Here is a 20,656-nt window from a genome sequence, read left to right as displayed (position 1 = left end):
TATGTGATGGATTACGTTTATAGATTTGTGTATGTTAACCAGCCTTGCATCCCTGGATGAAGCCTACTTGATTGTGATAAATAAGCTTTTTGATGTGCTGGTGCCTTAGTTTGCCAGCATTTTATTGAAGATTTTTGCATCTATGTTCATCATGGATATTGGCCTGAAGTTTTGTTTTTTAGTTGTGTCTCTGCCAGTTTTCAGTATCAGGACGATGTTGGCCTCATAAAATGAGTTAGGGAGCATTTCTTCTTTTTGTATTGTTTGGAATAGTTTCAGAAGGAGTAGTACCAGCTCCTTTTTGTATGTCTGGTACAATGTGGCTGTGAACCTGTCTGGACCTGGAACTTTTTTTTGGTGGTAGGCTATTAATTGCTGCCTCAACTTCAGACCTTGTTATTGGTCTATTCAAGGATTCATCTTCCTGGTTCAGTCTTTGGATGGTGTAAGTGTCCAGGAATTTATCCATTTCTTCTAGATTTACTGGTTTATGTGCATAGAGGTATTTGTAGTAATCTCTGATGGTAGTTCGTATTTCTATGGAATTGGTGGTGATATCCCCTTTATCATTTTTTATTGCATCTATTTGATTCTTCTCTCTTTTCTTTCTTATTAGTTTGACTAGTAGTCTATTTATTTTGTTGATCTTTTCAAAAAAACAGCTTCTGGATTTCTTGAATTTTTGAAGGAGTTTTTATGTCTCCATCTCCTTCAGTTCTGCTCTGATCTTATTTCTTGTCTTCTGCTTGCTTTTGAGTTTTATTGATCTTGTTCCTCTAGTTTTTTAAATTGTGATTATAGGGTGTCAATTTTAGATCTTTTCTCACTTCTCATGTGGGCATTTAGTGCTATAAATTTCCCTCTAGATACTGCTTTAAATGTGTACCAGAGATTCTGATACATTGTGTCTTCGTTCTCATTGGTTTCAAAGAACACCTTTATTTCTGCCTTCATTTCATAATTTATCCAGTAGTCATTCAGGAGCAGGTTGTTCAGTTTCCATGTAGTCTTGCAGTTTTGAGTGAGTTTCTTAATACTGAGTTCTAATTTGATTGCACTGTGGTCTGAGAAACTAGTTATAATGCCTATTCTTTTGCATTTGCTGAGGAGTGATTTACTTCCAATTATGTGGTCAATTTTAGAGTAAGTGTGTTGTGGTGCTGAGAAAAAAATGTATATTCTGTGGATTTGGGGTGGAGAGTTCTGTAGATGTCTATTAGGTCTGCTTGGTCCAGATCTGCGTTCAAGTCCTGGATACCCTTGTTGATTTTTTGTCTCGTTGATCTGTCTAATATTGACAGTGGAGTGTTAAAGTCTCCCAATATTGTTGTGTGGAAGTCTCTTTGTAGGTCATTAAGGCCTTGCTTTATGTATCTGGGTGCTCCTGCATTGGGTGCATATATATTTAGGATCATTAGCTCTTCTTGTTGCATTGATCCTTTTACCATTATGTAATGCCCTTCTTTGTCTCTTTTGATCTTTGTTGGTTTAAAATCTGTTTTATCAGAGACTAGTATTGAAACTCCTGCTTTTTTTTCTCTCTCTCTCTCTCTCTCCATTTGCTTGGCAAATCTTCTTCCATCCCTTTATTTTGAGTTTATGTGTGTCTTTACATGTGAGATGGGTCTCCTGAATACAGTACACTGTAGGGCCTCGACTTTTTATCCCGTTTGGCAGTCTGTGTCTTTTGATTGGAGCATTTAGCCTGTTTACATTTAAGGTTAATATTGTTATGTGTGAATTTGATCCTGCCATTTTGTTACTGGCTGGTTGTTTTGTCAATTAGTTGATGCAGTTTCTTCATTGTGTCAATGGTCTTTACCATTTGGTACATTTTTGCAGTGACTGGTACTGGTTGTTCCTTTCCATGCTTAGTGCTTCCTTCAGGAGTTCTTGTAAGGCAGGCCTGGTGGTGGCAAAATCTCTCAGCAATTGCTTGTCCATAAAGGATTTTATTTCTCCTTCACTTATGAAGTTTAGTTTGGCTGGATATGAAATTCTGGGTTGCAAGTTCTTTTCTTTAAGGATGTTGAATATTGGCCCCCACTCTCTTCTGGCTTGTAGGGTTTCTGCTGAGAGATCTGCTGTGAGTCTGATGGGCTTCCCTTTGTGGGTAACCCAGCCTTTCTCTCTGGCTGTCCTTAGCATTTTTTCCTTCATTTCAACCCTGAGGAATCTGACAATTATGTGCCTTGGGGTTGCTCTTCTTAAGGAATATCTTTGTGGTGTTCTCTGTATTTCCCGGATTTAAATGTTAGCCTGCCTTGGTAGGTTGGGGAAGTTCTCTTGGGTAATACCCTGAGGTGCTTTTTCCAACTTGGATTCATTCTCCCTGTCATATTCAGGTACACCAATCAAATGTAGATTAGGTTTTTTCACATAATCCCATATTTCTTGGAGGCTTTGTTAATTTCTTTTCACTGTTTTTCTCTAGTCCTGCCTTCTCATTTTATTTCATTGAGTTTCCTTTCAATCTCTGATATCCTTTCTTCTGCTTGATTGATTCAGCTATTGAAACTTGTGTATGCTTCGTGAAGCTCTCATGCTGTGTTTTTCAGCTCCATCAAGTCATTTATGTTCTTCTCTGCTGGTTATTCTAGTTAGAATTTCATTTAACCTTTTTTCAAGGTTCCTAGTTTCTTTGCCCTGGGTTCGAACATGGTCTTTTAACTCAGAGAAGTTTGTTATTATCCACCTTCTGAAGCCTTCTTCTGTCAATTCATCAAACTCATTCCCCATTTAGTTTTGTTTCCTTGCTGGTGAGGAGTTGTGATCCCTTGGAGGAGGAGAGGCATTCTGGTTTTTGGTGATATCATCCTTTTTGCACTGGTTTCTTCCCATCTTCATGGATTTATCTACATTTTGTCTTTGAAATTGGTGACTTTCACAAGGGATCTCTGAGTGGATATCCTTCTGTTGATGTGGGAGCTATTTCTTTCTCTTTTTTTTTAGTTTTCTTTCTAACAATCAGGCCCCTCTGCTGTAGGACTGCTGGAGGTCCACTCCAGACATGCTTGCCTGGGAATCACCCACAGGGGCTACTGAACAGCAAGGATTGCTGCCTGTTCTTTCCTCTTGTAGCTTTGTCCCAGAAGGGTACCCACCAGATGTCAGTCAGAGCTCTCCTATATGAGGTGTCTTTTTGGATATATGGGGGTCAGGGAGCCGCTTGAGGAGGCAATCTGTCCCTTATCAGAGCTCAAGTGCTGTGCTGGGAGCTCCGTTGCTCTCTTTAGAGCTGCTGGGCAGGAACGTTTAAGTCTGCTTCAGTGGAACTCACAACCGCCCCTTTTCCCAGGTGCTCTGTCCCAGGAAGGAAGGTGGGGTTTTATTTATAAGTTTCTGATTCGCTGCTGCCTTTTTTTTAGAGATGCCTTGCCCAACAAAAAGGTAGTCTAGTCACAGTCTGTCTGCAAAGGCACTGCTGAGCTGCTGCAGGCTCAGTTCAACTGCTGTGTAAATTTCATTGCAACTTTGTTTACACAGGTATGGTTAGAACCACCTCAGCAATGGCAAATGCCCTTCCCCTCACTGAGCTCAATCATCCCATGTCCAGCTCAAACTGCTGTGCTGGCTGTAAAACTCTCGAGCCAGAGGGTTTCAGTTTGCTGGTCTTTATGGTGGGGGGGGGGCCCACTGGGCCAGATCACTTGGCTCCCTGCCTTCAGCTCCCCTTTTTTTCTGGGGAGTGGGAGGGTCTATCTCGCAGGCCTTCCCGGTACCAGCCAAAACCCATGGCACTGGCTGAAATGGCCGCTCATATTTGTGCTGTTAACCCATGGCACTTGACAACCTAGGGAAAATCTCCTGGTCTGCAGGCTGTAAAGACCATGGGAGAAGCACAGTATCTGAACTGGAGTGCCAGAGTGGCCAGATAAGTCCCCGATGGCCTCCATTGGGTAGGAGGGGGTCTTCTGGCCAGTTGCACTTCCCAGGTGAGGCAGCACCCCACCCTGTCTCAGTTTGCCCTCCTTGGGCTACACCCACTGTCCATCCAGTCCCATTGAGATGATCCTGGCACCTTGGTTGGAAATGCAGAGATCACTCACCTTCTGCATCACTTTTGCTGGGAACTCTGCTCCAGAGCTGTCTCTAGTCGACCATCTTGGTGGAAGTCCTCAACACTTGCTGCCCTTTTGTGTAGCTTCCTCTCAGTAGTTCACCAGTTGGGATTGATACACCTCTCCAGCAGGTTTCAGGAGCCAGACAAGAGCCCACACAACTGGAAATCCAAAGCCATCTCTGACACTTTTGTGGGGCCACCTACTCCTCACTTCAGTCTGAGGCCACAGTCTCCAGACCAAGGGGCCTGGAACAAGGTGCAGCAGAAGGCAAAGTGGCTACCTTGTTTGTCTTTAAAAAAAAAACAAACAATCAATCAAAAAACAGCTCCTGTATTCATTGATTTTTTTTTAAGGTTTTTTTCTTGTTTCTATTTCTTTCAGTTCTGCTCTGATCTTAGGTATTTCTTGTCTTCTGCTGGCCTTTGAATTTGTTTGCTCTTGCTTCTCTAGTTCTTCTAACTGTGATGTTAGGGTGTAGATTTTAGATCTTTCCCACTTTTTTCTGTGGGATTTAGTGCTATAATTTTTCCTCTAAACACTGCTTTAGCTATGTCCCAGAGATTCTGGTACATTTTGTCTTGGTTCTCATTGGTTTCAAAGAACTTATTTATTCCTACCTTAATTTTTTTATATATCCAGTAATCATTCAGGGGCAGATTGTTCAGTTTTGTTGTTTTGGGCTTTTTGGTGTTTTTTTGTGTGTGTGGGGGGGTGCTTAGTATTGCTTTGGCTATGTGGGGTCCTTTTGGGTTTCATATAAATTTTAGAATTGTTTTTTCTAGTTCTCTAGAAAAAACAAAAATCCAGCATAAGATAACCCAGCATGTGGTAAGAATGAAAAATAAAGATTGAAGAATAGCAATGGTATTTTGATGGAAATTGCATTGAATCTGTAGATTGCTTTGGGAAGTGTGGCCATTTTCAAGGTATTGATTCTTTCAACTCATCAGCATGTGATGTGTTTCCATTTGTTTGTGTTATCTATGATTTTTTTCAACAGTGTTTTGCAGTTTCCCTTGTAGAGATCTTTTACCTCCTTAGTTCAGTATATTTTAAGTATTGTTTTTTGCAGCTATTTTTAAAAAGGATTGAGTTTCTGACTTTATTCTTAGCTTGATCATTGTTGGTGTTTACCAGTTCCACTGATTTGTGTCCTTGATTTTGTATCCTGAGACTTTCCTGAATTCCATTATCAGATCTAGGAGCTGTGGGGGGGATTGTTTGTTTATGTGAGATAGGGTGTCACTGTCACCTAGGTTGGAGTGCAGTGGCACCACCTCAGCTCACTGCAACTTCTCTCTCTTAGGCTTAAGCAATCTTTCTACTTTAGTCTCTCCGGTAGCTGGGGCCACAGGTATGCACCACCATATTCAGGTCATTTTTGTATTTTTTTTAGAGACAGGGTTTTACCATGTTGCTCGGGCTGAGTGATCCTCCCACTTTAGCCTCTGAAAGTGCTGGGATTACAGATACAAACCACTGTGCCTGGTATCTAGGAGCTTTTTGGATGTGTCTTTAGGATTTTCTAGATACATAATCATATCACTGGTGAAATATGACACTTTGATTTTCTTTTTTCCAATTTGGATGTGCTTTATTTGTTTATTTTGTCTGATTGCCCTGACAAGAATTTCCAGTACTGTGTTGAATATAAGTAGTGAAAGTGGCCATTCTTGTCTTCTTCCAGTTCTCAAAAAGAACGCTTTCAACTTTTCCCCATTGAGTATAATGTTGGCCATGGGTTTGTAAAACATGGCTTTTATTATTTTGAGATGTGTCCCTTCTATGCCTATTTTGTTGAAGGTTTTTATTATGAAGAAATGCTGGATTTCATAAAGTGTTTTTGTGTATGTTTGTGTGTTTATTGTAAGTATCACATAATATTTGGTTTTAATTCTGTTTATGTGATGTATCACATTTATTGACCTGTATATTAAACCATTTCTGCATCCCTGTTATAAAACCCACTTGATCATGATATATTATTTTTATATGCTGTCAAATTCAGTTAGCTAGTATTTCATTGAGAATTTTGGTATCTATGTTCATCAGAGACATTGATCTGTAGTTTTCTTTTTTGTTGTGTTTTTTTCCTGGTTTGGGTAATAGGGTGATACTGGCTTCATAGAATGATTTATGGAGGATCTTTCTCTACCTTTTGGAATAGTGTCACTAGGATTGATACTAATTCTTCTTTGAATGTCTGATGGAATTCAGCTTCGAACCTATCTGGTCATGGACTTTTTTGCTGGCATTTTTTTTATTGTACTTTAAGTTCTAGGGTACATGTGCAGAATGTGCAGGTTTGTTACATAGGTATACATGTGCCATGGTGATTTATCTATCCCCCCGTCATGTACATTAGGTATTTCTCTGAATTGTTAGCCCTCCCCAACTCCCCCACCCCTTGCTATCCCTTCCCTAGCCCCCCACCCGATGCCCCAACAAGCCCTGGTGTGTGATGTTCCCTTCCCCGTGTCCATGTGTTCTCATTGTTCAATACCTGCCTATGAGTGAGAAACATGCGGTGTTTGGTTTTCTGTTCTTGTGTCAGTTTGCCGAGAATGATGGTTTCCAGCTTCATCCATGTCCCTGCAAAGGACATGAACTCATCCTTTTTTATGGCTGCATAGTATTCCATGGTGTATATGTGCCACATTTTCTTTAACCAATCTCTCATTGATGGGCATTTGGGTTGGTTCCAAGTTCTTGCTATTGTAAACACCGCTGCAATAAACATAAATGTGCATGTGTCTTTATAATAGAATGTTTTATAATCCTTTGGGTATATACCCAGTAATGGCATTGCTGGGTCAAATGGTATTTCTATTTCTAGATCCTTGAGGAATTGCCACACTGTCTTCCACAATGGTTGAACTAATTTACACTCCAACCATTTGTTGGCATTTTTTAAATCACTTATTCTATCTCACTGTTTGTTATCAGTCTGTTCAGAGTTTCTATTTCTTTCTGATTTAATCTAAGAATGTTGTATATTTCAAGAAATTTTTCCATATTCTCTAGATTTTCTAGTTTGTATGTGTAAAGGTGTTCATAATAGCCCAAATAATCTTTTGAATTTCTGTGGTATCAGTTGTAATATCTCCAATTTCATTTCTAATTGAGCTTACTTGGATCTTCTTTGTTCTTGGTTACTATCACTAATAGTCTATTTATTTTGTTTATCTTTTCAAAAAATAGCTTTTTATTTTCTTTTTTATATTTTTTAAATTATATGTTAACTTCAGAAACAGATGTGCAGAACTTGCAGGTTTGTTAATTAGGTATACATGTGCCATGGTGATTTGCTGCATCCATCAATCTGTCATCTACCTTAGGTATTTTTTCTAATCCCATCCCTCCCCTAGCTGCCCACCCCCTGACAGGCCCTGGTGTGTGATGTTCCCCTCCCTGTGTCCATGTGTTCTCATTGTTTAACTCCCACTTATGAGTGAGAACATGCAGTGTTTGGTTTTCTGTTCCTGTGCTAGTTTGCTGAGAAAGATGGTTTTCAGCTTCATCCGTGTCCCTGCAAAGGACAAAAACTCATCCACTTGTATGGCTATGTAGTATTCCGTGGTGCATATGGGCCACATTTTCTTTATCCAGTTTATCATTGATGGGCATTTGGGTTAGTTCCAAGTCCTTGCTATTGTGACCCATGCTGCAACAAACATACATGTGCATGTGTCTTAATAGTAGAGTGATTTATAATCCTTTGGGTATATACCCCACAATGGAATTGCTGGGTCAAATGTTATTTCTGGTTCTAGATCCTTCAACAGTGGTTGAACTAATTTACACTCCCACCAAAAGTATAAAAGCATTCCTATTTCTCCACATCCTCTCCAGCATCTGTTGTTTCCTGACTTTGTAATTATTGCCATTCTAACTGCCATGAGATGGTATCTCATTGTGGTTATGATTTGCATTTCTCTAATGACCAGTGATAATGAGCTTTTTTCATATGTTTTTTGGCTGCATAAATGTCTTCTTTAGAGAAGTTTCTATTCGTATTGTTTGCCCAATTTTTGATGGGGTTGTTTGTTTCTTTCTTGTAAATTTGTCTAAGTTCTTTGTAGATTCTGGATATTAGCCTTTTGTCAGATGGATAGATTGCAAAATTTTTCTTCCATTCTGTAGGTTGTCTCTTCACTCTATAATAGATTTTGTTTTGTTTTGTTTTGTTTGTTTGTTTGTTTGTTTGCTGTGCAGAAGCTCTTTAGTTTAATGAGATCCCATTTGTCAGTTTTGGCTTTTGTTGCCATTGCTTTTAGTGTTTTAGTCATTAAATCTTTGCCCATGTTTATGTCCTGAATGGTATTGCCTAGCTCTTCGTCTAGGGTTTTTATGGTTTTGGATTTTATATTTAAGTTTTCAATCCATCTTGAGTTAGTTTTTGTGTACGGTGTAAGGAAGAGGTTCAGTTTCAGTTTTCTCCATATGGATAGCCAGTTTTCCCAACACCATTTATTAATTAGAAACTTCTTTGGCCATTGCTTGTTTTTAGCAGATCTGTCAAAGATCAGATGGTTGTAGATGTGTGGCATTATTTCTGAAGGCCTCTATTCTGTTACATTTGTCTATCTATCTGTTTTGGTACCAGTACTATAGTGTTTTGGTTACTGTAGCTTTGTAGTATAGTTTAAAGTCAGATAGCATGATGCCTTCAGCTTTGTTCTTTTTTCTTCAGATTGTTTTGGCTATACAGGCTCTTTTTTGGTTCCATATGAAATTTAAAATAGTTTTTACCAATTCTGTGAAGAAAGTCAATGGTAGGTTGATGGGGATAGCATTGAATCTATAAATTATTTGGGCAGATTGGTAATTTTCACCATATTAATTCTCCCTATCCATGAGCATGGAATGTTTTCCCATTTGTTTGTGTCCTCTCTTATTTCCTTGAGTAGTGGTTTGTAGTCTTCCTTGAAGAGGTCCTTCACGTCCCTTGTAAGTTGTATTCCTAGGTCTTTTATTCTCTTTATAGCAATTGTGAATGAGAGTTCACCATGGTTTGGCTCTTTGTTTGTCTCTTATTTGTGTATAGGAATGTTTGTGATTTTTGCACATTGATTTTGTATCCTGAGACATTGCTGAAGTTGCTTATCAGCTTAAGGAGACTTTGGGCTGAGATGATGGGGTTTTCTAAATATACAATCATGTCATCTGTGAACAAAGACAATTTGACTTCCTTTCTTCTTATTTGAATGCCTTTTATTTCTTTCTCTTAACTGATTGCCCTGGCCAAAACTTCCAATACTGTATTGAATAGGAATGGTGAGACAGGGCATCTTTTTCTAATGCTAGCTTTTTGTTTTTGTTTTTGTTTTCCTGAGACAGAGTCTCGCTTTGTCACCCAGGCTGGAATGCAGTGGCATGGTCTAAGCTCACTGCAACCTCTGCCTCCCGAGTTTAAGTGATTCTCCTGCCTCAGCCTCCTGAGTAGCTGGGATTACAGGCGTATGCCACCAGGTGCAGCTAACTTTTGTATTTTTAGTAGAGACGGGGTTTCACTGTGTTGATCAGGCTGGTCTCAAACTCCTGACCTCATCGTGCACCCACCTCGGTCTCCCAAAGTGCTGGGATTACAGGAGTGAGCCACCACACCCAGCCCTTATGCCGGTTTTTAAAAGGAATCCATCCAGCTTTTGCTCATTCGGTATGATAGGTTTTGGGTTTGTCATAAATAGCTCTTATTATTTTGAGATACACTCCATCAAAACCTAGTTTATTGAGAGGTTTTATTATGAAGGGCTGTTGAATATTATTGAAGGTCTTTTCTGCATCAGTTGAGATAATTATGTGATTTTTCTCCTTGGATCTGTTCATGTGATGGATTACGTTTATTGATTTCCATATGTTGAACCAGCCTTGCATCCCAGAAATGAAACTAACTTGATCATGGTGGATAAGTTTTTTGATGTGCTGCTGGACTCGATTGGCCAGTATTTTATTGGAGATTTTCCCATTCGTGTTCATCAAAAATATTGGCCTAAAATTTTCTTTTCTTGTGTCTCTGCAAGCTTTCAGTATTAGGATGATGCTGGCCTCATAAACTAAGTTAGGGAGGAGTCCCTCTTTTTCTATTGTTTGGAATTGTTTCGGAAGGAATGCTACCAGCTACTCTTTGTACCTCTGGTAGAATTTGGCTTTGAATCTATCTGGTCCTCGGCTTTTTTTGGTCAGTAGGCTATCAATTACTGCCTCAATTTTAGACTTTTTATTGGTCTTTTCAGGGATTCAACTTCTCTTTGGTTTAGTCTTGGGAGGGTGTGTGTGTCCAGAAATTTATCCATTTCTTCTTTTTTTTTTTTTTTTTTGAGTGTAATGAATAGGATTTAATTATTTTTGTCTAATTACAAGAGCTAAATATGCTCAACAATGAAAATAAAATAAAATGTTTGTGTTGACCTTGGGTGCAACACATATAAAACCCTTTCATAGTTTGACCCCCATTTTACCTGTGACATGCTTGTTTTAAGTCAATTTTTTTTTTTTGCTACTATGTTTTCGTTTTTCTTTTTTTTTTCCCATTTATTTATTTTATTGCATTTTAGGTTTTGGGGTACATGTGAAGAACATGCAAAATTGTTGCATAGGAGCACACGTGGCAGTGTGATTTGCTGCCTTCCTCCCCATCACCTATATCTGGCATTTCTCCCCTTGCTATCTCTCCCCAACTTCCCACCCCCCACCGTCCCTCCCCTATTTCCCCCCAACTGACCCCAGTGTGTAGTGCTCCCCTCCCTGTGTCCATGTGTTCTCATTGTTCAACACCCGCCTATGAGCGAGAACATGCGGTGTTTGATCTTCTGCCCTTCTGTCAGTTTGCTGAGAATGATGGTTTCCAGGTTCATCCATGTCCCTACAAAGGACACAAACTCATCGTTTTTGATGGCTGCATAGTATTCCATGGTGTATATGTGCCACATTTTCCCTATCCAGTCTATCGTTGATGGGCATTTGGGTTGGTTCCAGGTCTTTGCTATTGGAAACAGTGCTGCAATGAACATTCGTGTGCACGTGTCCTTATAGTAGAACGATTTGTAATCCTTTGGATATATACCCAGCAATGGGATTGCTGGGTCAAATGGAATTTCTATTTCTAGGTCCTTGAGGAATTGCCACACTGTCTTCCACAATGGTTGAACTAATTTACGCTCCCACTAACAATGTAAAAGTGTTCCTATTTCTCCACATCCTCTCCAGCATCTGTTGTCTACAGATTTTTTAATGATCGCCATTCTAACTGGCATGAGATGGTATCTCAATGTAGTTTTGATTTGCATTTCTCTGATGACCAGTGATGATGAGCATTTTTTCATATGTTTGTTGGCCTCATGTATGTCTTCTTTTGTAAAGTGTCTGTTCATATCCTTTGCCCACTTTTGAATGGGCTTGTTAGTTTTTTTCTTGTAAATCTGTTTTAGTTCTTTGTAAATTCTGGATATCAGCCCTTTGTCAGGTGGGTAAACTGCAAAAATTTTTTCGATTCTGTTGGTTGCCGATTCACTCTAATGACTGTTTCTTTTGCTGTGCAGAAGCTGTGGAGTTTGATTAGGTCCCATTTCTCTATTTTGGCTTTTGTTGTTAATGCTTTTGGTGTTTTAGCCATGAAGTCTTTGCCTACACCTACGTCCTGAATGGTTTTGCCTAGATTTTCTTCTAGGGTTTTTATGGCGTTAGGTCTTATGTTTAAGTCTTTAATCCATCTGGAGTTAATTTTAGTGTAAGGTGTCAGGAAAGGGTCCAGTTTCTGCTTTCTGCACGTGGCTAGCCAGCTTTCCCAACACCATTTATTGAACAGGGAATCCTTTCCCCATTGCTTGTTTTTGACTGGTTTGTCAAAGATCAGATGGTTGTACATATGTTGTGTTGCCTCCGAGACCTCTGTTCTGTTCCATTGGTCTATATCTCTGTTTTGGTACCAATACCATGCTGTTTTGATTACTGTAGCCTTGTAGTATAGTTTGAAGTCTGGTAGTGTGATGCCCCCCGCTTTGTTCTTTTTGCTTAGAATTGACTTGGCTATGCGGGCTCTCTTTTGGTTCCATATGAAGTTTAAGGTGGCTTTTTCCAGTTCTGCGAAGAAGGTCATTAGTAGCTTGATGGGGATAGCATTGAATCTGTAAATTACTTTGGGCAGTATGGCCATTTTCACGATATTGATTCTTCCTAACCATGAACATGGAATGTTTCTCCATCTGTTTGTGTCCTCTCTTATTTCGTTGAGCAGTGGCTTGTAGTTCTCCTTGAAGAGGTCCTTTACATTCCTTGTTAGTTGTATTCCTAGGTATTTTATTCTCTTTGTGGCAATAGTAAATGGAAGTTTGTTCTTGATTTGGCTCTCTTTAAGTCCATTATTGGTGTATAGGAATGCATGTGATTTTTGCACATTGATTTTGTATCCTGAGACTTTGCTGAACTTGCTTATCAGTTTCAGGAGGTTTGGGGCTGAGACGATGGGGTCTTCCAGATATACAATCATGTCGTCTGCAAACAGAGACAATTTGACTTCCTCCTTTCCTATTTGTATGCCCTTTATTTCTTTCTCTTGCCTGATTGCTCTGGCTAGAACTTCTAATACTATATTGAATAGCAGTGATGAGAGAGGGCATCCTTGTCTGGTGCCACATTTCAAGGGGAATGCTTCCAGTTTTTGCCCATTCAGTATGATATTGACTGTTGGTTTGTCATAAATAGCTTTTATTATTTTGAGATACGTTCCATCGATACCTAGCTTATTGAGTGTTTTTAGCATAAAGGGCTGTTGAATTTTGTCAAAGGTCTTCTCTGCATCAATTGAGATAATCATGTGGTTTTTGTCTTTGGTTCTGTTGATGTGGTGAATTACGTTTATAGACTTGCGTATGTTGAACCAGCCTTGCATCCCCGGGATGAAGCCTACTTGATCATGGTGGATAAGCTTTTTGATGTGCTGTTGCAATCAGCTTGTCAGTATTTTATTGAAGATTTTTGCATCTATGTTCATCATGGACATTGGCCTGAAGTTTTCTTTTCTTGTTGAGTCTCTGCCGGGTTTTGGAATCAGGATGATGTTAGTGTCATAAAATGATTTGGGAAGAATTCCCTCTTTTTGTATTGTTTCGAATACTTTCAGAAGGAATGGCACCAGCTCCTCTTTGTATGTCTGGTAGAATTCGGCTGTCATCCCGTCTGGACCTGCGCTTTTTTTGGGTGGTAAGCTCTTAATTGCTGCCTCAACTTCAGACCTTGTTATGGGTCTGTTCAGGGTTTCGGCTTCTTCCCGGTTTAGGCTTGGCAGGAGGCAAGTGTCCAGGAATTTATCCATTTCTTCCAGGTTTATTAGTTTGTGTGCATAGAGTTGATTGTAATAATCTCTGATGATGGTTTGAATTTCTGTGGAATCTGTGATGATACCCCCTTTATCGTTTTTTATTGCATCAATTTGGTTATTCTCTCTTTTCTTTTTTATTAATCTGGCTAGTGGTCTGTCTATTTTGTTGATCTTTTCAAAAAACCAGCTCCTGGATTTATTGATTTTTTGAAGAGTTTTTTGTGTCTCTATCTCCTTCAGTTCTGCTCTGATCTTAGCTATTTCTTGTCTTCTGCTAGACTTTGAGTTTTTTTGATCTTGCTCCTCTAGCTCTTTCAGTTTTGACGATAGGGTGTCAATTTTTGATCTCTCCTTGCTTCTCATGTGGGCACTTATTGCTATATATTTTCCTCTAGAGACTGCTTTAAATGTGTCCCAGAGATTCTGGTATGTTGTGTCTTCATTCTCGTTGGTTTCGAAGAACATCTTTATTTCTGCCTTCATTTCATTGTTTATCCAGTCAACATTCAAGAGCAAGTTGTTCAGTTTCCATGAAGCTGTGTGGTTCTGGGTTAGTTTTTGAATTCTGAGTTCTAACTTGATTGCACTGTGGTCTGAGAGACTGTTTGTTACGATTTCCATTCTTTTGCATTTGCTGAGGAGTGATTTACTCCCAATTATGTGGTCAATTTTAGAGTAGGTGTGATGTGGAGCTGAGAAGAATGTATATTCTGTGGATTTGGGGTGGAGAGTTCTGTAAATGTCTATTAGGTTTGCTTGGTCCAGGTCTGAGTTCAAGTCCTGGATATCCTTGTTAATTTTCTGTCTGGTTGATCTGTCTAATGTTGACAATGGGGTGTTAAAGTCTCCCACTATTATTGTGTGGGAGTCTAAGTCTCTTTGTAAGTCATTAAGAACTTGCCTTATGTATCTGGGTGCTCCTGTATTGGGTGTGTATATATTTAGGATCGTTAGCTCTTCTTGTTGCATTGATCCTTTTACCATGATGTAATGTCCCTCTTTGTCACTTATGATCTTTGTTGCTTTAAAGTCTAATTTATCAGAGATGAGAATTGCAACTGCTGCTTTTTTTTGCTCTCCATTTGCTTGGTAAATCTTCCTCCATCCCTTTATTTTGAGCCTTTGTGTATCCTTGCATGTGAGATGGGTTTCCTGGATACAGCACACTGATGGGTTTTGGCTTTTGATCCAATTTGCTAGTCTGTGTCTTTTGATCGGGGCATTTAGCCCATTTACATTTAGGGTTAATATTGTTATGTGTGAATTCGATCCTGTCATTTTGATGCTTGCTGGCTGTTTTGCCTGTTAGTTGATGCAGATTCTTCAATGTGTTGATGCTCTTCACCATTCGGTATGTTTTTGGAGTGGCTGGTACTGGTTGATCCTTTCTATGTTTAGTGCCTCTTTCAGGAGCTCTTGTAAAACAGGCCTGGTGGTGATAAAATCTCTGAGTACTTGCTTGTTCCCAAAGGATTTTATTTTTCCTTCATTTATCAAGCTTAGTTTGACTGGATAGGAGATTCTGGGTTGAAAGTTCTTTTCTTTAAGGATGTTGAATATTGGCCCCCATTCTCTTCTGGCTTGTAGGGTTTCTGCTGAGAGATCTGCTGTGAGTCTGATGGGCTTCCCTTTATGGGTAACCCGACTTTTCTCTCTGGCTGCCCTTAGTATTTTCTCCTTCATTTCGACCCTGGTGAATCTGACGATTATGTGCCTTGGGGTTGCTCTTCTTGACGAATATCTTTGTGGTGTTCTCTGTATTTCCTGGACTTGAATGTTTGCCTGCCTTGCTAGGTTGGGGAAGTTTTCCTGGATAATATCCTGAAGAGTATTTTCCAGCTTGGATTCATTCTCTTCGTCGCATTCGGGTATGCCTATCAAACGTAGATTAGGTCTTTTCACATAGTCCCACATTTCTTGGAGACTTTGTTCATTCCTTTTTACCCTTTTTTCTCCAGTCTTGCCTTCCGGTTTTATTTCATTGAGTTGATCTTCGACCTCTGATATCCTTTCTTCTGCTTGGTCAATTCGGCTGTTGATACTTGTGCATGCTTCACGAAGTTCTCGTGTTCCGTTTTTCAGCTCCATCAATTCACTTATATTCCTTTCTATTTTGTCCATTCTCGTTAGCATCTCGTCAAATCTTTTTTCAAGGTTCTTAGTTTCTTTGCATTGGGTTAGAACATGTTCTTTAAGTTCACAGAAGTTTCTTACTACCCACGTTCTGAAGTCTGATTCTGTCATTTCATCACACTCGTTCTCCATCCAACCTTGTTCCCTTGCTGGTGAGGAGTTGTGATCCCTTTTAGGAGGAGAGGTATTCTGGTTTCGGGTGTTTTCATCCTTCTTGCGCTGGTTTCTTCCCATCTTTAAGAATATATCCACCTGTCGACTTTGTAGTTGCTGGCTTTCAGATTCGGTCTCAAATCTTTCAGATTGACGGTCTGTTTGTTGATGATGAGGTTATTTCTGTTTCTTGGTTTTCCTTCTGACAGTCTGGCCCCTCTGCTGTAGGTCTGCTGAGGTTCACTCCAGGCCCTGCTTGCCTGGGGTTCACCTGCAGCAGCTGCTGAACAGCAAGGGTTGTTACCAGTTTTTTCTTCTGCTATCTTTGTCCCAGAAGGATACCCGCGTAGTGTCAATCTGATCTCTCTTTTATGAGATGTCTTTTTGGATATATAGGGGTCACGGAGCTGCTTGAGGAGACGGTCTCTTCTTTATAGGAGCTCAAATGGTGAGCTGCGAGCTCTGTTGTTGTTCATTCAGAGCTGCTGGGCAGGTACTTTTAGGTCTGCTGCAGCAGAACTCATAAACTGCTTTTTGTTCCCAGGTGCTCTGTCCCAGGGATTTAGGGCTTTATTCATGAGTTTCTGTTATGCTGCTGCCTTCTTTTTTTTTTTTTTTCCTTCAGACCTGTCCAGTCCAGCAAGGAGGCAGCCTAGTCACTGTCGGCCTATAGCAGCTTTTCTGGGCTGCTGTGGGCTCCGCCCCGCTGCCGAGTGAACTTCCCTGCAGTCCTGTTTATATGGGTGTAGTTAGAACTGCTTTGGCGATGGTGGCCCGCCTCTGTTGAGGCGGAGTCTCTTTCCTGTGGCGGGTTGCCTTGGCAACGGCGGGCTGCCTCAGCAATGGCGTGTTGCCTTGGCAACGGCGGGCTGCCTCGGTAATGGCGAACGCCCCTCCCCCACAGAGCTGGACTGTCCTGGGTTCAGCTGGGCTTGCTGTGAAACTCTCAATCCAGAGTTTCTGGTTGCTGTTCTTTTGTGGGGGTGGGACCAGCCGAGCCTGATCGCCTGGCTCCCTGCCTCAGAGCCTTTTTTAAGTTGGTGTTCCAGTCGCCTGTTGAAGAGGCGCCGGGGTCTGTTTGTTTTCCCCTGCGGCCACTCACTGCGCTGGCTTAAACAGCGGCACTGAGGTTTGTTACGCTTTTTTTTTTTTTGCCCTGGAATCTACTGTCCTGGTTCTCTGCTCATTCCCCTTTTTGAACCGGCGAATGGGTGACTTCCCGTGGCTCCAGTCGCCAGCCAAAAGGGCACCCGGACTGGTGTATTTTGTACGGAGAATCGCGGCTCCGGGGGGCCGACAAAGCAGCCGCGCGGGGCAAAGCAGCAGCGCTGGCCGGCACAGCCACGCTGGCCGAAACAGCCATGCTGGCGAACATGGAGCACCTCTGCCCGGGAATTTCCTAGTCTGTGGGCAATAAAAACGTGGCGTCCATTAACCTTCTGCGCTTTCACTGGGAGCTGCAATCCTGAGCTGTTCCTAAACGGCCATCTTGGATCGTCCTCCCATTTCTTCTATATTTTCTAGTTTATTTGTGTAGAGTTGTTTATAGTATTTTCTGATGGTAGTTTATATTTCTGTGGGATTAGTGATAATATCCCCTTTGTCATTTTTTATTGTGTCTATTTGATTCTTCTCTCTTTTTCTTTGTCTGGCTAGTGGGCTATTTTGTTAATCTGTTCAAAAAACTAGCTCCTATATTTATTCATTTTTTGAAGAGTTTTTTGTGTCTCCATCTCCTTCAGTTCTGCTCTGATCTTAGTTATTTCTTGTCCTCTGCTAGCTTTTGAATTTGTTTGCTCTTGCTTCTCTAGTTCTTCTAACTGTGATGTTAGGGTGTGGATTTTAGATATTTCCTGCTTTCTCTTGTGGGCATTCAGTGCTATAAATTTCCCTCTAAACACTTTTTTGGCTGTATGTCAGAAATTCTGGTACATTGTATCTCTGTTCTGATTCATTTCAAAGAACTTCTTTATTTCTGCCTTAATTTTGTTACATACTCGGTAGTCATTCAGGAGCAGGTTGTTCAGTTTCCATGTAGCTTTGCAGTTTTTAGTGAGTTTCTTAATCCTGTGTTCTGATTTTATTGCACTGTGGTTTGTTACAATTTTTGTTCTTTTGCATTTGCTAAGGATTCTTTTACTTCCAATTACGCTGTTGATTTTAGAATAAGTGCTATGTGGTGCTTAGAAGAATGTATATTTTGTTGATTTGGGGTGGAGAGTTCTGTAGATGTCTATTGGGTCCACTTGGTCCAGAGCTGAGTTCAAGTCCTGAATATCCTTGTTAATTTTCTGTCTCATTGAACTAATATTGACAGCGGGGTGTTAAAGACTCCCACTATTATTGTATGGGACTCTAAGTCTCTTTCTAGGTCTTTAAAAACTTGCTTTATGAATCTAGGTGTTCCTGTATTTAGGTATCTAGGTGCATATATATTTAGGATAGTTAGAGTTAGTTCTTCTTGTTGCATTAGCCCCTTTGCCATTATGTAATGCTCTTTTTTATCTTTGTTTGTTTAACCTCTGTTTTACCAGAGACTAGGATTGCAATCCCTTCTCTTTTTTGCTTTCCATTTGCTTAATAAATACTCCTCCATCCCTTTATTTTAAGCCTATGTGTGTCTTTGCATGTGAGATGGGTCTCCTGAATGCACAACACCAATGGGTCTTGGCTCTTTATCCAATTTGCCAGTCTGTGTCTTTTGATTGAGGCATTTAGCCCATTTATATTTAAGTTTAATATATTTATGTGTTAATTAAATCCTGTCATTATGATACTAGCTGGTTATTCCACCCATTGGTTGATGTAATTTCTTCATGGTGTTGTTGGTCTTTAAATTTTGGTATGTTTTTGCAGTGGCTTGTACTGGTTGTTCCTTTTCATGTTTAGTGCCTCCTTCAGGAGTTCTTATAAGGCAGGCCTTGTGGTGACATAATCTATCAGCATTTTCTTGTCTGTAAAGGATTTTATTTCTCCTTCACTTATGAAGCTTTGTTTGGCTGGATGTGAAATTCTGGGTTGACATTCTTTTTTTTTTTTTTTTTTTTTTTTTTTTTTTTTTTTTTTCCTCAAGAAAGTTGAATATAGTCCCTCACTCTCATTTGACTTTCAGAGTGTCTGCAGAGCGATCCACTATGAGTCTGATGGGCTTCCCTTTGTGGGTAACCGAACCTTTCTGTCCGGCTGTCCTTAACATTTTTTCCTTCATTTCAACCTTGCTGAATCTAATGATTATGTTTCTTGGGGTTGGTATTCTCGAAGAGTATCATTGTGGTGTTTTCTATATATTCTCAAGTTGAATGTTGGCCTGTCTTGCTAAGTCGGAGAAGTTCTCCTGGATAATATTCTGAAGAGTGTTTTCCAACCTAGTTCCATTCTTCCCATCACTTTCAGGTACACCAATCAGAGGTAAGTTTGGTCTTTTTCACATAGTCCCATATTTCTTGGAGGCTTTGTTTGTTCCTTTTCATTCTTTTTTCTCTAATCTTATCTTCATGATTTATTTTATTAAGTTGATCTTTAATCTCTGATATCCTTTCTTCTGCTTGATCAATTTGGCTATTGGTACTTGTGTATACTTCATGAGTTTCTCATGCTGTGATTTTAAGCTCCATCAGGTCATTTATGTTCTTCTCTAAACTGGTTATTCTAGTTAGCAATTCATCTAATCTTTTTTCAATGTTCTTAGCTTTCTTGCATTGGGTTAGAACATGCTCCATTAGCTTGGAGGAGCTGGTTATTGCCCATTTTCTGAAGCCTACTTCTGTCAGTTCATCAAACTCATTCTTTTTCCACATTTTTTCCCTTGCTGGTGAGGAGTTGTGATCCTTTGGAGGAGAAGAGTTATTCTAGTTTTTTAAATTTTCAGCCTTTTTAAGCTATTTTTTTCTCATCTTTGTGATTTTATCTACCTTTAATCTTTGATGCTGGTGACCTTCAGATTGGGTTTTTGTGTGGACGTCCTTTTTGTTGATGTTGATATTATTTCTGTTTGTTAGTTTTCTTTCTAACAGTCAGGCCTCCCTGCTGCAGTTCTGCTGGAGTTTTCTGGAGGTCCACTCCAGACCCTGTTTGCTTGGGTATTACCAGTGGAGGCTGCAGAACAGCAAAGATTGCTGCCTGTTCCTTCCTCTGGAAGCTTCATCCAGAGGGGCACCCACCAGATGCCAGCCAGAGGTCTCCTGTGTGTAGTGTCTGTTGACCCCTGTTGGGAGTTGTCTCCCAGTCAGGAGGCACACGGGTCAGGGACCTACTTCAGGATGCAGTCTGTGCCTTAGCAGAGCTTGTGCACTATGCTGGGAGACCTCCTGCTCTTTTCAGAGCCAGCAGGCAGGAACGTTTAAGTCTGCTGAAGCTGCACCCACAGCTGCCCCTTCCACCAGGTTCTCTGTCCTAGGGAGATGGAAGTTTTATCTATAAGCCCTTGACTGGGGCTGCCGCCTTTCATTCAGAGATGCCCTGCCCAGAGAGGAGGACTCTAGAGAGGCAGTCTGGCTACAGAGGCTTTGCTGAGCTGTGGTGGGCTCCACCCAGTTCTTATTTCCTAGTGGCTTTGTTTACCTGTGAGGGGTACTGCCTACTCAAGCCTCAGTAATGGTGGATGCTTCTCCCCCCACCAAGCTTGAGCATCCCAGGTTGACTTCAGACCACTGTGCTGGCAACAAGAATTTCAAGCCAGTCGATCTTAGCTTCCTGGGCTTCCTTAGAGTGGAATCTGCTGATCTATACCACTTGGCTTCCTGGCTTCAGCCCCCTTTTCAGAGGAGTAAATGGTTTTTTCTTGCAGGCATTCCAGGCACTACTGGGATATTTAAAAAGAATTAAAAACCTCCTGCAGCTAGCTCAGTGTCTGCCCAAATGGCTGCCAAGTTTTGTGGTTAAAACCCAGGGCCCTGGTAGTGTAGGCACCCAAAGGGATCTCCTGGTCTGCAGGTTGTGAAGAAGACCATGGGAAAAGCATAGTATCTGGGTGAGAATGCACCATATC

General features: G+C 40.6%; 1 long non-coding RNA gene across 1 annotated transcript; it reads right to left on the bottom strand.

Annotated features, from left to right (window-relative positions):
- Positions 1–2,813: 2,813 nt before the first annotated feature.
- LOC116545712 lies at positions 2,814–19,690 on the bottom strand. Its single transcript, XR_004266415.1, has 3 exons — positions 19,581–19,690; positions 6,029–6,031; positions 2,814–2,855 (listed from the first exon to the last, which is right to left on the bottom strand). It is a non-coding gene; the product is annotated as an uncharacterized LOC116545712 (long non-coding RNA).
- Positions 19,691–20,656: the final 966 nt, after the last annotated feature.

Source organism: Sapajus apella, unplaced genomic scaffold (genome assembly GCF_009761245.1).
Source record: "Sapajus apella isolate SASKATOON/1434 unplaced genomic scaffold, GSC_monkey_1.0 scaffold340, whole genome shotgun sequence".
NCBI lineage: Eukaryota > Metazoa > Chordata > Mammalia > Primates > Cebidae > Sapajus > Sapajus apella.
This window is presented reverse-complemented; position numbering and strand designations above follow the sequence as displayed.